The sequence below is a fragment of the Silene latifolia genome, chromosome 11 (genome assembly GCF_048544455.1).
Source record: "Silene latifolia isolate original U9 population chromosome 11, ASM4854445v1, whole genome shotgun sequence".
Lineage (NCBI taxonomy): Eukaryota > Viridiplantae > Streptophyta > Magnoliopsida > Caryophyllales > Caryophyllaceae > Silene > Silene latifolia.
In genome coordinates this window covers 114,005,996-114,022,139 of record NC_133536.1, presented here as the reverse complement: position 1 = coordinate 114,022,139, position 16,144 = coordinate 114,005,996, and positions in this window count along the sequence as shown.

Below are 16,144 nucleotides of genomic sequence, written 5' to 3'. Positions count from 1 at the left end.
ACCATTTGTCCATGTTTATTAGTCCTTGTGACTTGTTGTGTAAACCATTTGTCCTTGTTATTGTGACTTCTTCTGTGAACCATTTTTCCTTGTTCATTAGTCCTTGCGACTCGTTGTGTGAACCATTTCTCCTTGTTCATTAATCCTTGTGACTCGTTGTGTGAACCATTTGTCCTTGTTTATTAGTCCTTGTGACTCGTTGTGTAAACTATTTGTCCTTGTTCATTAGTCTTTGTGACTCGTTGTGTGAACCATTTGTCCTTGTTATTGTGACTTGTTGTGTGAACCATTTTTCCTTGTTCATTAGTTCTTGTGACTCGTTGTGTGAACCATTTGTCTTTGTTCATTAGTCCTTGTGACTCGTTTTGTGAACCATTTGTCGTTGTTCAATCGTCGTTGTAACTCGTTATGTTAACCATTTGTCCTTGTGACTCGTTGTGTAAACCATTTGTCATTGTTCATTAGTCCATGTGACTCATTGTGTGAACCATTTGTCCTCGTGTTTTAGTTCTCGTGACTCGTTGTTTAAACCATTTGTCCATGTTTATTAGTCCTTGTGACTTGTTGTGTAAACCATTTGTCCTTGTTATTGTGACTTCTTGTGTGAACCATTTGTCCTTGTTCATTAGTCCTTGCGACTCGTTGTGTGAACCATTTGTCCTTGTTCATTAATCCTTGTGACTCGTTGTGTAAACCATTTGTCCTTGTTCATTAGTCCTTGTGACTCGTTGTGTGAACCACTTGTCCTTGTTCATAAGTCCTTGTAACAAGTTATGTTAACCATTTGTCTTTGTGACTCGTTGTGTACACCATTTGTCCTTGTTTATTAGTCCTTGTGACTCGTTGTGTAAACTATTTGTCCTTGTTCATTAGTCTTTGTGACTCGTTGTGTGAACCATTTGTCCTTGTTATTGTGACTTGTTGTGTGAACCATTTTTCCTTGTTCATTAGTTCTTGTGACTCGTTGTGTGAACCATTTGTCTTTGTTCATTAGTCCTTGTGACTCGTTTTGTGAACCATTTGTCATTGTTCAATAGTCGTTGTAACTCGTTATGTTAACCATTTGTCCTTGTGACTCGTTGTGTAAACCATTTGTCATTGTTCATTAGTCCATGTGACTCATTGTGTGAACCATTTGTCCTCGTTTTTTAGTCCTCGTGACTCGTTGTTTAAACCATTTGTCCATGTTTATTAGTCCTTGTGACTTGTTGTGTAAACCATTTGTCCTTGTTATTGTGACTTGTTGTGTGAACCATTTGTCCTTGTTCATTAGTCCTTGCGACTCGTTGTGTGAACCATTTGTCCTTGTTCATTAGTCCTTGTGACTCGTTGTGTGAACCACTTGTCCTTGTTCATAAGTCCTTGTAACTAGTTATGTTAACCATTTGTCTTTGTGACTCGTTGTGTACACCATTTGTCCTTGTTCATTAGTCCATGTGACTCGTTGTGTGAACCATTTGCCCTTGTTCATTAGTCCTTGTGACTCGTTTTGTGAACCATTTGTCGTTGTTCAATAGTCGTTGTAACTCGTTATGTTAACCCTTTGTCCTCGTGACTCGTTGTGTAAACCATTTGTCATTGTTCATTAGTCCATGTGACTCATTGTGTGAACCATTTGTCCTCGTTTTTTAGTCCTTGTGACTCGTTGTTTAAACTATTTGTCCATGTTTATTAGTCCTTGTGACTTGTTGTGTAAACCATTTGTCCTTGTTATTGTGACTTCTTGTGTGAACCATTTTTCCTTGTTCATTAGTCCTTGCGACTCGTTGTGTGAACCATTTCTCCTTGTTCATTAATCCTTGTGACTCGTTGTGTAAACCATTTGTCCTTGTTCATTAGTCCTTGTGACTCGTTGTGTGAACCACTTGTCCTTGTTCATAAGTCCTTGTAACTCGTTATGTTAACCATTTGTCTTTGTGACTCGTTGTGTAAACCATTTGTCCTTGTTCATTAGTCCATGTGACTCGTTGTCTGAACCATTTGTCCTTGTTCATTAGTCCTTGTGACTGTTGTGTAAACTATTTGTCCTTGTTCATTAGTCCTTGTGACTCGTTTTGTGAACCATTTGTCCTTGTTCAATAGTCGTTGTAACTCGTTATGTTAACCATTTGTCCTTGTGACTCGTTGTGTGAACCATTTGTCTTTGTTAATTAATCCTTGTGACTTGTTGTGAAACTATTTGTCCTTTTTCATTAGTCCTTGTGACTCGTTGTGTGAACCACTTGTCCTTGTTCATTAGTCCTTGTAACTCGTTATGTTAACCATTTCTCTTTGTGACTCATTGTGTAGTCCATTTGTCCTTGTTCATTAGTCCATGTGACTCGTTGTGTGAACCATTTGTCCTTGTTCATTAGTCCTTATGACTCGTTGTGTAAACTATTTGTCCTTCTTCATTAGTCCTTGTGACTCGTTGTGTGAACCATTTGTCCTTGTTCATTAGTCCTTGTGACTCGTTGTGTAAACTATTTGTCCTTCTTCATTAGTCCTTGTGACTCGTTGTGTGAACCATTTGTCCTTGTTCATTCCTTGTGACTGTTGTGTAAACTATTAGTCCTTGTTCATTAGTCCTTGTGACTCGTTGTGTGAACTATTTGTCCTTGTTTATTAGTCCTTGTAACTCCTTATGTTAACGATTTGTCTTTGTGACTCGTTGTGTAAACCATTTGTCCTTGTTCATTAATCCATGTGACTCGTTATATAAACCATTTGTCCTTGTTATTATGACTTGTTTTGTGAACCATTTTTCCTTGTTCATTAGTCTTTGTGACTCGTTGTGTGAACCATTTGTCCTTGTTCATTAGTCCTTGTGACTCGTTGTGTAAACTATTGTCCTTGATCATTAGTCTTTGTGACTCGTTGTGTGAACCATTTGTCCTTGTTATTGTGACTTGTTGTGTGAACCATTTTTCCTTGTTCATTAGTTCTTGTGACTCGTTGTGTGAACCATTTGTCCTTCTTCATTAGTCCTTGTGACTCGTTTTGTGAACCATTTGTCGTTGTTCAATAGTCGTTGTAACTCGTTATGTTAACCATTTGTCCTTGTGACTCGTTGTGTAAACCATTTGTCAATGGTTCATTAGTCCATGTGACTCATTGTGTGAACCATTTGTCCTCGTATTTTAGTCCTCGTGACTTGTTGTTTAAACCATTTGTCCATGTTTATTAGTCCTTGTGACTTGTTGTGTAAACCATTTGTCCTTGTTATTGTGACTTGTTGTGTGAACCATTTGTCCTTGTTCATTAGTCCTTGCGACTCGTTGTGTGAACCATTTGTCCTTGTTCATTAATCCTTGTGACTCGTTGTGTAAACCATTTATCCTTGTTCATTAGTCCTTGTGACTCGTTGTGTGAACCACTTGCCCTTGTTCATAAGTCCTTGTAACTAGTTATGTTAACCATTTGTCTTTGTGACTCGTTGTGTACACCATTTGTCCTTGTTCATTAGTCCATGTGACTGTTGTGTAAACTATTTGTCCTTGTTCATTAGTCCTTGTGACTCGTTTTGTGAACCATTTGTCCTTGTTCAATAGTCGTTGTAACTCGTTATGTTAACCATTTGTCCTTGTGACTCGTTGTGTGAACCATTTGTCTTTGTTAATTAATCCTTGTGACTTGTTGTGAAACTATTTGTCCTTGTTCATTTGTCCTTGTGACTCGTTGTGTGAACCACTTGTCCTTGTTCATTAGTCCTTGCAAGTCGTTATGTTAATCATTTGTCTTTGTGACTCATTGTGTAAACCATTTGTCCTTGTTTATTAGTCCATGTGACTCATTGTGTGAACCATTTGTCCTTGTTCATTAGTCCTTATGACTCATTGTTTGAACCATTTGTCCTTGTTCATTAGTCCTTGTGACTCGTTGTGTAAACTATTTGTCCTTCTTCATTAGTCCTTGTGACTCGTTGTGTGAACAATTTGTCCTTGTTCATTAGTCCTTGTGGATTTGTTGTGTAAACTATTAGTCCTTGTTCGTTAGTCCTTGTGACTCGTTGTGTGAACTATTTGTCCTTGTTTATTAGTCCTTGTAACTCCGTATGTTAACCATTTGTCTTTGTGACTCGTTGTGTAAATCATTTATCCTTGTTCATTAATCCATGTGACTCGTTATATAAACCATTTGTCCTTGTTATTATGACTTGTTTTGTGAACCATTTTTCCTTGTTCATTAGTCCTTGCGACTCGTTGTGTGAACCATTTGTCCTTGTTCATTAATCCTTGTGACTCGTTGTGTAAACCATTTGTCCTTGTTTATTAGTCCTTGTGATTCGTTGTGTGAACTATTTTTCCTTGTTTATTAGTCCTTGTAACTCCTTATGTTAACCATTTGTCTTTGTGACTCGTTTTGTAAACCATTTGTCCTTGTTCATTAATCCATGTGACTCGTTATATAAACCATTTGTCCTTGTTATTATGACTTGTTTTGTGAACCATTTTTCCTTGTTCATTAGTCCTTGTGACTCGTTGTGTGAACTATTTGTCCTTGTTTATTAGTCCTTGTGACTCGTTGTGTAAACTATTTGTCCTTGTTCATTAGTCTTTGTGACTCGTTGTGTGAACCATTTGTCCTTGTTATTGTGACTTGTTGTGTGAACCATTTTTCCTTGTTCATTAGTTCTTGTGACTCGTTGTGTGAACCATTTGTCTTTGTTCATTAGTCCTTGTGACTCGTTTTGTGAACCATTTGTCGTTGTTCAATCGTCGTTGTAACTCGTTATGTTAACCATTTGTCCTCGTGACTCGTTGTGTAAACCATTTGTCATTGTTCATTAGTCCATGTGACTCATTGTGTGAACCATTTGTCCTCGTGTTTTAGTTCTCGTGACTCGTATTTTAAACCATTTGTCCATGTTTATTAGTCCTTGTGACTTGTTGTGTAAACCATTTGTCCTTGTTATTGTGACTTCTTGTGTGAACCATTTGTCCTTGTTCATTAGTCCTTGCGACTCGTTGTGTGAACCATTTGTCCTTGTTCATTAATCCTTGTGACTCGTTGTGTAAACCATTTGTCCTTGTTCATTAGTCCTTGTGACTTGTTGTGTGAACCACTTGTCCTTGTTCATAAGTCCTTGTAACTAGTTATGTTAACCATTTGTCTTTGTGACTCGTTGTGTACACCATTTGTCCTTGTTCATTAGTCCATGTGACTCGTTGTGTGAACCATTTGTCCTTGTTCATTAGTCCTTGTGACTCGTTTTGTGAACCATTTGTCGTTGTTCAATAGTCGTTGTAACTCGTTATGTTAACCCTTTGTCCTTGTGACTCGTTGTGTAAACCATTTGTCATTGTTCATTAGTCCATGTGACTCATTGTGTGAACCATTTGTCCTCGTTTTTTAGTCCTTGTGACTCGTTGTTTAAACCATTTGTCCATGTTTATTAGTCCTTGTGACTTGTTGTGTAAACCATTTGTCCTTGTTATTGTGACTTCTTGTGTGAACCATTTTTCCTTGTTCATTAGTCCTTGCGACTCGTTGTGTGAACCATTTCTCCTTGTTCATTAATCCTTGTGACTCGTTGTGTAAACCATTTGTCCTTGTTCATTAGTCCTTGTGACTCGTTGTGTGAACCACTTGTTCTTGTTCATAAGTCCTTGTAACTCGTTATGTTAACCATTTGTCTTTGTGACTCGTTGTGTAAACCATTTGTCCTTGTTCATTAGTCCATGTGACTCGTTGTGTGAACCATTTGTCCTTGTTCATTAGTCCTTGTGACTGTTGTGTAAACTATTTGTCCTTGTTCATTAGTCCTTGTGACTCGTTTTGTGAACCATTTGTCCTTGTTCAATAGTCGTTGTAACTCGTTATGTTAACCATTTGTCCTTGTGACTCGTTGTGTGAACCATTTGTCTTAGTTAATTAATCCTTGTTACTTGTTGTGAAACTATTTGTCCTTTTTCATTAGTCCTTGTGACTCGTTGTGTGAACCACTTGTCCTTGTTCATTAATCCTTGTAACTCGTTATGTTAACCATTTGTCTTTGTGACTCATTGTGTAGTCCATTTGTCCTTGTTCATTAGTCCATGTGACTCGTTGTGTGAACCATTTGTCCTTGTTCATTAGTCCTTATGACTCGTTGTGTAAACTATTTGTCCTTCTTCATTAGTCCTTGTGACTCGTTGTGTGAACCATTTGTCCTTGTTCATTAGTCCTTGTGACTCGTTGTGTAAACTATTTGTTCTTCTTCATTAGTCCTTGTGACTCGTTGTGTGAACCATTTGTCCTTGTTCATTCCTTGTGACTGTTGTGTAAACTATTAGTCCTTGTGACTCGTTGTGTGAACTATTTGTCCTTGTTTATTAGTCCTTGTAACTCCTTATGTTAACGATTTGTCTTTGTGACTCGTTGTGTAAACCATTTGTCCTTGTTCATTAATCCATGTGACTCGTTATATAAACCATTTGTCCTTGTTATTATGACTTGTTTTGTGAACCATTTTTCCTTCTTCATTAGTCTTTGTGACTCGTTGTGTGAACCATTTGTCCTTGTTCATTAGTCCTTGTGACTCGTTGTGTAAACTATTGTCCTTGTTCATTAGTCTTTGTGACTCGTTGTGTGAACCATTTGTCCTTGTTATTGTGACTTGTTGTGTGAACCATTTTTCCTTGTTCATTAGTTCTTGTGACTCGTTGTGTGAACCATTTGTCCTTCTTCATTAGTCCTTATGACTCGTTTTGTAAACCATTTGTCGTTGTTCAATAGTCGTTGTAACTTGTTATGTTAACCATTTGTCCTTGTGACTCGTTGTGTAAACCATTTGTCAATGGTTCATTAATCCATGTGACTCATTGTGTGAACCATTTGTCCTCGTTTTTTAGTCCTCGTGACTTATTGTTTAAACCATTTGTCCATGTTTATTAGTCCTTGTGACTTGTTGTGTAAACCATTTGTCCTTGTTATTGTGACTTATTGTGTGAACCATTTGTCCTTGTTCATTAGTCCTTGCGACTCGTTGTGTGAACCATTTGTCCTTGTTCATTAATCCTTGTGACTCGTTGTGTAAACCATTTGTCCTTGTTCATTAGTCCTTGTGACTCGTTGTGTGAAAAGCCCTTGTTCATAAGTCCTTGTAACTAGTTATGTTAACCATTTGTCTTTGTAACTCGTTGTGTACACCATTTGTCCTTGTTCATTAGTCCATGTGACTCGTTGTGTGAACCATTTGTCCTTGTTCATTAGTCCTTGTGACTGTTGTGTAAACTATTTGTCCTTGTTCATTAGTCCTTGTGACTCGTTTTGAGAACCATTTGTCCTTGTTCAATAGTCGTTGTTACTCGTTATGTTAACCATTTGTCCTTGTGACTTGTTGTGTGAACCATTTGTCCTTGTTCATTAATCCTTGTGACTTGCTATGTAAACTATTTGTCCTTGTTCATTAGTCCTTGTGACTCGTTGTGTTAACCACTTGTCCTTGATCATTAGTCCTTGTAACTCATTATGTTAACCATTTGTCTTTGTGACTCGTTGTGTAAATCATTTGTCCTTGTTCATTAGTCCATGTGACTCGTTGTGTGAACCATTTGTCCTTGTTCATTAGTCCTTATCACTCATTGTTTAAACCATTTGTCCTTGTTCATTAGTCCTTGTGACTCGTTGTGTAAACTATTTGTCCTTGTTCATTAGTCCTTGTGACTCTTTGTGTGAACCATTTGTCCTTGTTATTGTGACTTGTTGTGTGAACCATTTTTCCTTGTTCATTAGTCCTTGTGACTCGTTGTGTGAACCATTTGACCTTGTTTATTAGTCCTTGTGACTGTTCTGTAAACTATTAGTCCTTGTTCATTAGTCCTTGTGACTAGTTGTGTAAACTATTTGTCCTTGTTATTGTGACTTGTTGTGTGAACCATTTTTTCTTGTTCATTAGTTCTTGTGACTCGTTGTGTGAACCATTTGTCCTTGTTCATTAGTCCTTGTGACTCGTTTTGTGAACCATTTGTCGTTGTTCAATAGTCGTTGTAACTCGTTATGTTAACCATTTGTCCTTGTGACTTGTTGTGTAAACCATTTGTCATTGTTCATTAGTCCATGTGACTCATTGTGTGAACCATTTGTCCTCGTTTTTTAGTCCTTGTGACTCGTTGTTTAAACCTTTTGTCCATGTTTATTAGTCCTTGTGACTTGTTGTGTAAACCATTTGTCCTTGTTATTGTGACTTCTTGTGTGAACCATTTTTCCTTGTTCATTAGTCGTTGCGACTCGTTGTGTGAACCATTTGTCCTTGTTCATTAATCCTTGTGACTTGTTGTGTAAACCATTTGTCCTTGTTCATTAGTCCTTGTGACTCGTTGTGTGAACTACTTGTCCTTGTTCATAAGTCCCTTTAACTCGTTATGTTAACCATTTGTCTTTGTGACTCGTTGTGTAAACCATTTGTCCTTGTTCATTAGTCCATGTGTCTCGTTGTGTGAACCATTTGTCCTTGTTCATTAATCCTTGTGACTTGTTGTGAAACTATTTGTCCTTGTTCATTTGTCCTTGTGACTCGTTGTGTGAACCACTTGTCCTTGTTCATTAGTCCTTGCAAGTCGTTATGTTAATCATTTGTCTTTGTGACTCATTGTGTAAACCATTTGTCCTTGTTTATTAGTCCATGTGACTCATTGTGTGAACCATTTGTCCTTGTTCATTAGTCCTTATGACTCATTGTTTGAACCATTTGTCCTTGTTCATTAGTCCTTGTGACTCATTGTGTAAACTATTTGTCCTTCTTCATTAGTCCTTGTGACTCGTTGTGTGAACAATTTGTCCTTGTTCATTAGTCCTTGTGGATCATTGTGTAAACTATTAGTCCTTGTTCGTTAGTCCTTGTGACTCGTTGTGTGAACTATTTGTCCTTGTTTATTAGTCCTTGTAACTCCGTATGTTAACCATTTGTCTTTGTGACTCGTTGTGTAAATCATTTGTCCTTGTTCATTAATCCATGTGACTCGTTATATAAACCATTTGTCCTTGTTATTATGACTTGTTTTGTGAACCATTTTTCCTTGTTCATTAGTCCTTGCGACTCGTTGTGTGAACCATTTGTCCTTGTTCATTAATCCTTGTGACTCGTTGTGTAAACCATTTGTCCTTGTTCATTAGTCCTTGTGATTCGTTGTGTGAACTATTTTTCCTTGTTTATTAGTCCTTGTGATACGAGTATGGATACGAGCGATGGAGGCTGATTCTACACGTTCCAAATAATGGCTAGTTTAACTTGCTAGTTTTAATTAGTCTTATTTAGTATTTTAATTAAATTATTAATAGTAGTAGTTAGTGAAGTCCTTTCATTTTACTTCTTGTTAATTGTTGTAATAAGTGAAATAGTGATGACAACTGTTCACTTACTTAGGAGTTTCGACTATGGCTCACTATATAAAGCCATGAGTCTTCTATAATAACACACAAGATATTGAAGTAAGAATGAGATGAATAAAAAAAAAGATCGATGCGTTCGATAAAAAAAATGTTGGAGTTTGACGCGATCAAACTTTAGCCCGAGTAATATTCAATAGGTCTTGAGTATTCTCACCATTACTCGTGTTATAGGTCTAGCACCGAGTAAATATCCCATTGACTTGAATTCGACACATGAATTCAAGGCAAATACCCTTTTGTTTTATTTTTCTATTAATCCGCTTCCGCCGTTTCGTAACAACTCCTTATGTTAACCATTTGTCTTTGTGACTCGTTGTGTAAACCATTTGTCCTTGTTCATTAATCCATGTGACTCGTTATATAAACCATTTGTCCTTGTTATTATGACTTGTTTTGTGAACCATTTTTCCTTGTTCATTAGTCCTTGTGACTCGTTGTGTGAACCATTTGTCCTTGTTTATTAGTCCTTGTGACTCGTTGTGTAAACTATTTGTCCTTGTTCATTAGTCTTTGTGACTCGTTGTGTGAACCATTTGTCCTTGTTATTGTGACTTGTTGTGTGAACCATTTTTCCTTGTTCATTAGTTCTTGTGACTCGTTGTGTGAACCATTTGTCTTTGTTCATTAGTCCTTGTGACTCGTTTTGTGAACCATTTGTCGTTGTTCAATAGTCGTTGTAACTCGTTATGCTAACCATTTGTCCTTGTGACTCGTTGTGTAAACCATTTGTCCTTGTTCATTAGTCCATGTGACTCATTGTGTGAACCATTTGTCCTCGTTTTTTAGTCCTTGTGACCGGTTGTTTAAACCATTTGTCCATGTTTATTAGTCCTTGTGACTTGTTGTGTAAACCATTTGTCCTTGTTATTGTGACTTGTTGTGTGAACCATTTTTCCTTGTTCATTAGTCCTTGCGACTCGTTGTGTGAACCATTTGTCCTTGTTCATTAATCCTTGTGACTCGTTGCGTAAACCATTTGTCCTTGTTCATTAGTCCTTGTGACTCGTTGTGTGAACCACTTGTCCTTGTTCATAAGTCCTTGTAACTCGTTATGTTAACGATTTGTCTTTGTGACTCGTTGTGTACACCATTTGTCCTTGTTCATTAGTCCATGTGACACGTTGTGTGAACCATTTGTCCTTGTTCATTAGTCCTTGTGACTGTTGTGTAAACTATTTATCCTTGTTCATTAGTCCTTGTGACTCATTTTGTGAACCATTTGTCCTTGTTCAATTGTCGTTGTAACTCGTTATGTTAACCATTTGTCCTTGTGACTCGTTGTGTGAACCATTTGTCCTTGTTCATTAGTCCTTGTGACTTGCTGTGTAAACTATTTGTCCTTGTTCATTAGTCCTTGTGACTCGTTGTGTGAACCACTTGTCCTTGTCATTAGTCCTTGTAACTCGTTATGTTAACCATTTGTCTTTGTGACTCGTTGTGTAAATCATTTGTCCTTGTTCATTAGTCCATGTGACTCGTTGTGTGAACCATTTGTCCTTGTTCATTAGTCCTTATCACTCATTGTTTAAACCATTTGTCCTTGTTCATTAGTCCTTGTGACTCGTTGTGTAAACTATTTGTCCTTGCTCATTAGTCCTTCTGACTCGTTGTGTGAACCATTTGTCCTTGTTATTGTGACTTCTTGTGTGAACCATTTTTCCTTGTTCATTAGTCCTTGTGACTCGTTGTGTGAACCATTTGACCTTGTTTATTAGTCCTTGTGACTGTTCTGTAAACTATTAGTCCTTGTTCATTAGTCGTTGTGACTCGTTGTGTAAACTATTTGTCCTTGTTATTGTGACTTGTTGTGTGAACCATTTTTCCTTGTTCATTAGTTCTTGTGACTCGTTGTGTGAACCAATTGTCCTTGTTCATTAGTCCTTGTGACTCGTTTTGTGAACCATTTGTCGTTGTTCAATAGTCGTTGTAACTCGTTATGTTAACCATTTGTCCTTGTGACTCGTTGTGTAAACCATTTGTCATTGTTCATTAGTCCATGTGACTCATTGTGTGAACCATTTGTCCTCGTTTTTTAGTCCTTGTGACTCGTTGTTTAAACCATTTGTCCATGTTTATTAGTCCTTGTGACTTGTTGTGTAAACCATTTGTCCTTGTTATTGTGACTTCTTGTGTGAACCATTTTTCCTTGTTCATTAGTCATTGCGACTCGTTGTGTGAACCATTTGTCCTTGTTCATTAATCCTTGTGACTCGTTGTGTAAACCATTTGTCCTTGTTCATTAGTCCTTGTGACTCCTTGTGTGAACTACTTGTCCTTGTTCATAAGTCCTTGTAACTCGTGATGTTAACCATTTGTCTTTGTGACTCGTTGTGTAAACCATTTGTCCTTGTTCATTAGTCCTTGTGACTCCTTGTGTGAACTACTTGTCCTTGTTCATAAGTCCTTGTAACTCGTGATGTTAACCATTTGTCTTTGTGACTCGTTGTGTAAACCGTTTGTCCTTGTTCATTAGTCCATGTGACTCGTTGTGTGAACCATTTGTCCTTGTTCATTAGTCCTTGTGACTGTTGTGTAAACCATTTGTCTTTGTTCATTAGTCCTTGTGACTCGTTTTGTGAACCATTTGTCGTTGTTCAATAGTCGTTGTAACTCGTTATGTTAACCATTTGTCCTTGTGACTCGTTGTGTAAACCATTTGTCCTTGTTCATTAGTCCATGTGACTCATTGTGTGAACCATTTGTCCTCGTTTTTTAGTCCTTGTGACCCGTTGTTTAAACCATTTGTCCATGTTTATTAGTCCTTGTGACTTGTTGTGTAAACCATTTGTCCTTGTTATTGTGACTTGTTGTGTGAACCATTTTTCCTTGTTCATTAGTCCTTGTGACTCGTTGTGTGAACCATTTGTCCTTGTTTATTAGTCCTTGTGACTCGTTGTGTAAACTATTTGTCCTTGTTCATTAGTCTTTGTGACTCGTTGTGTGAACCATTTGTCCTTGTTATTGTGACTTGTTGTGTGAACCATTTTTCCTTGTTCATTAGTTCTTGTGACTCGTTGTGTGAACCATTTGTCTTTGTTCATTAGTCCTTGTGACTCGTTTTGTGAACCATTTGTCGTTGTTCAATAGTCGTTGTAACTCGTTATGTTAACCATTTGTCCTTGTGACTCGTTGTGTAAACCATTTGTCCTTGTTCATTAGTCCATGTGACTCATTGTGTGAACCATTTGTCCTCGTTTTTTAGTCCTTGTGACCCGTTGTTTAAACCATTTGTCCATGTTTATTAGTCCTTGTGACTTGTTGTGTAAACCATTTGTCCTTGTTATTGTGACTTGTTGTGTGAACCATTTTTCCTTGTTCATTAGTCCTTGCGACTCGTTGTGTGAACCATTTGTCCTTGTTCATTAATCCTTGTGACTCGTTGCGTAAACCATTTGTCCTTGTTCATTAGTCCTTGTGACTCGTTGTGTGAACCATTTGTCCTTGTTTATTAGTCCTTGTAACTCGTTGTGTAAACTATTTGTCCTTGTTCATTAGTCTTTGTGACTCGTTGTGTGAACCATTTTTCCTTGTTATTGTGACTTGTTGTGTGAACCATTTTTCCTTGTTCATTAGTTCTTGTGACTCGTTGTGTGAACCATTTGTCTTTGTTCATTAGTCCTTGTGACTCGTTTTGTGAACCATTTGTCGTTGTTCAATAGTCGTTGTAACTCGTTATGTTAACCATTTGTCCTTGTGACTCGTTGTGTAAACCATTTGTCCTTGTTCATTAGTCCATGTGACTCATTGTGTGAACCATTTGTCCTCGTTTTTTAGTCCTTGTGACCCGTTGTTTAAACCATTTGTCCATGTTTATTAGTCCTTGTGACTTGTTGTGTAAACCATTTGTCCTTGTTATTGTGACTTGTTGTGTGAACCATTTTTCCTTGTTCATTAGTCCTTGCGACTCGTTGTGTGAACCATTTGTCCTTGTTCATTAATCCTTGTGACTCGTTGCGTAAACCATTTGTCCTTGTTCATTAGTCCTTGTGACTCGTTGTGTGAACCACTTGTCCTTGTTCATATGTCCTTGTAACTCGTTATGTTAACCATTTTTCTTTGTGACTCATTGTGTAAACCATTTGTCCTTGTTCATTAGTCCATGTGACTCATTGTGTGAACCATTTGTCCTTGTTCATTAGTCCTTATGACTCATTGTTTGAACCATTTGTCCTTGTTCATTAGTCCTTGTGACTCGTTGTGTAAACTATTTGTCCTTCTTCATTAGTCCTTGTGACTCGTTGTGTGAACAATTTGTCCTTGTTCATTAGTCCTTGTGACTGTTGTGTAAACTATTAGTCCTTGTTCGTTAGTCCTTGTGACTCGTTGTGTGAACTATTTGTCCTTGTTTATTAGTCCTTGTAACTCCGTATGTTAACCATTTGTCTTTGTGACTCGTTGTGTAAATCATTTGTCCTTGTTCATTATTCCATGTGACTCGTTATATAAACCATTTGTCCTTGTTATTATGACTTGTTTTGTGAACCATTTTTCCTTGTTCATTAGTCCTTGCGACTCGTTGTGTGAACCATTTGTCCTTGTTCATTAATCCTTGTGACTCGTTGTGTAAACCATTTGTCCTTGTTCATTAGTCCTTGTGATTCGTTGTGTGAACTATTTTTCCTTGTTTATTAGTCCTTGTAACTCCTTATGTTAACCATTTGTCTTTGTGACTCGTTGTGTAAACCATTTGTCCTTGTTCATTAATCCATGTGACTCGTTATATAAACCATTTGTCCTTGTTATTATAACTTGTTTTGTGAACCCTTTTTCCTTGTTCATTAGTCCTTGTGACTCGTTGTGTGAACCATTTGTCCTTGTTTATTAGTCCTTGTGACTCGTTGTGTAAACTATTTGTCCTTGTTCATTAGTCTTTGTGACTCGTTGTGTGAACCATTTGTCCTTGTTATTGTGACTTGGTGTGTGAACCATTTTTCCTTGTTCATTAGTTCTTGTGACTCGTTGTGTGAACCATTTGTCTTTGTTCATTAGTCCTTGTGACTCGTTTTGTGAACCATTTGTCGTTGTTCAATAGTCGTTGTAACTCGTTATGTTAACCATTTGTCCTTGTGACTCGTTGTGTAAACCATTTGTCCTTGTTCATTAGTCCATGTGACTCATTGTGTGAACCATTTGTCCTCGTTTTTTAGTCCTTGTGACCCGTTGTGTGAACCATTTGTCTTTGTTAATTAATCCTTGTGACTTGTTGTGAAACTATTTGTCCTTGTTCATTAGTCCTTGTGACTCGTTGTGTGAACCACTTGTCCTTGTTCATAAGTCCTTGTAACTCGTTATGTTAACGATTTGTCTTTGTGACTCGTTGTGTAAACCATTTGTCCTTGTTCATTAATCCATGTGACTCTTTGTGTGAACCATTTGTCCTTGTTCATTAGTCCTTGTGACTCGTTGTGTAAACTATTTGTCCTTGTTCATTAGTCTTTGTGACTCGTTGTGTGAACCATTTGTCCTTGTTATTGTGACTTGTTGTGTGAACCATTTTTCCTTGTTCATTAGTTCTTGTGACTCGTTGTGTCAACCATTTGTCCTTGTTCATTAGTCCTTGTGACTCGTTTTGTGAACCATTTGTCGTTGTTCAATAGTCGTTGTAACTCGTTATGTTAACCATTTGTCCTTGTGACTCGTTGTGTGAACCATTTGTCTTTGTTAATTAATACTTGTGACTTGTTGTGAAACTATTTGTCCTTGTTCATTAGTCCTTGTGACTCGTTGTGTGAACCACTTGTCCTTGTTCATTAGTCCTTGTAACTCGTTATTTTAACCATTTGTCTTTGTGACTCATTGTGTAAACCATTTGTCCTTGTTCATTAGTCCATGTGACTCATTGTGTGAACCATTTGTCCTTGATCATTAGTCCTTATGACTCATTATTTGAACCATTTGTCCTTGTCCATTAGTCCTTGTGACTCGTTGTGTAAACTATTTGTCCTTCTTCATTAGTCCTTGTGACTCGTTGTGTGAACAATTTTTCCTTGTTCATTAGTCCTTGTGACTGTTGTGTAAACTATTAGTCCTTGTTCGTTAGTCCTTGTGACTCGTTGTGTGAACTATTTGTCCTTGTTTATTAGTCCTTGTAACTCCGTATGTTAACCATTTGTCTTTGTGACTCGTTGTGTAAACCATTTGTCCTTGTTATTATGGCTTGTTTTGTGAACCATTTTTCCTTGTTCATTAGTCCTTGTGACTCGTTGTGTGAACCATTTGTCCTTGTTCATTCGTCCTTGTGACTCGTTGTGTAAACTATTTGTCCTTGTTCATTAGTCTTTGTGACTCGTTGTGTGAACCATTTGTCCTTGTTATTGTGACTTGTTGTGTGAACCATTTTTCCTTGTTCATTAGTTCTTGTGACTCTTTGTGTGAACCATTTGTCCTTGTTCATTAGTCCTTGTGACTTGTTTTGTGAACCATTTGTCGTTGTTCAATAGTCGTTGTAACTCGTTATGTTAACCATTTGTCCTTGTGACTCGTTGTGTAAACCATTTGTCCTTGTTCATTAGTCCATGTGACTCATTGTGTGAACCATTTGTCTTCGTTTTTTAGTCCTTGTGACCCGTTGTGTGAACCATTTGTCTTTGTTAATTAATCCTTGTGACTTGTTGTGAAACTATTTGTTCTTGTTCATTAGTCCTTGTGACTCGTTGTGTGAACCATTTGTCCTCGTTTTTTAGTCCTTATAACTCGTTGTTTAAACCATTTGTCCATGTTTATTAGTCCTTTTGACTTGGTGTGTAAACCATTTGTCCTTGTTATTGTGACTTCTTGTGTGAACCATTTTTCC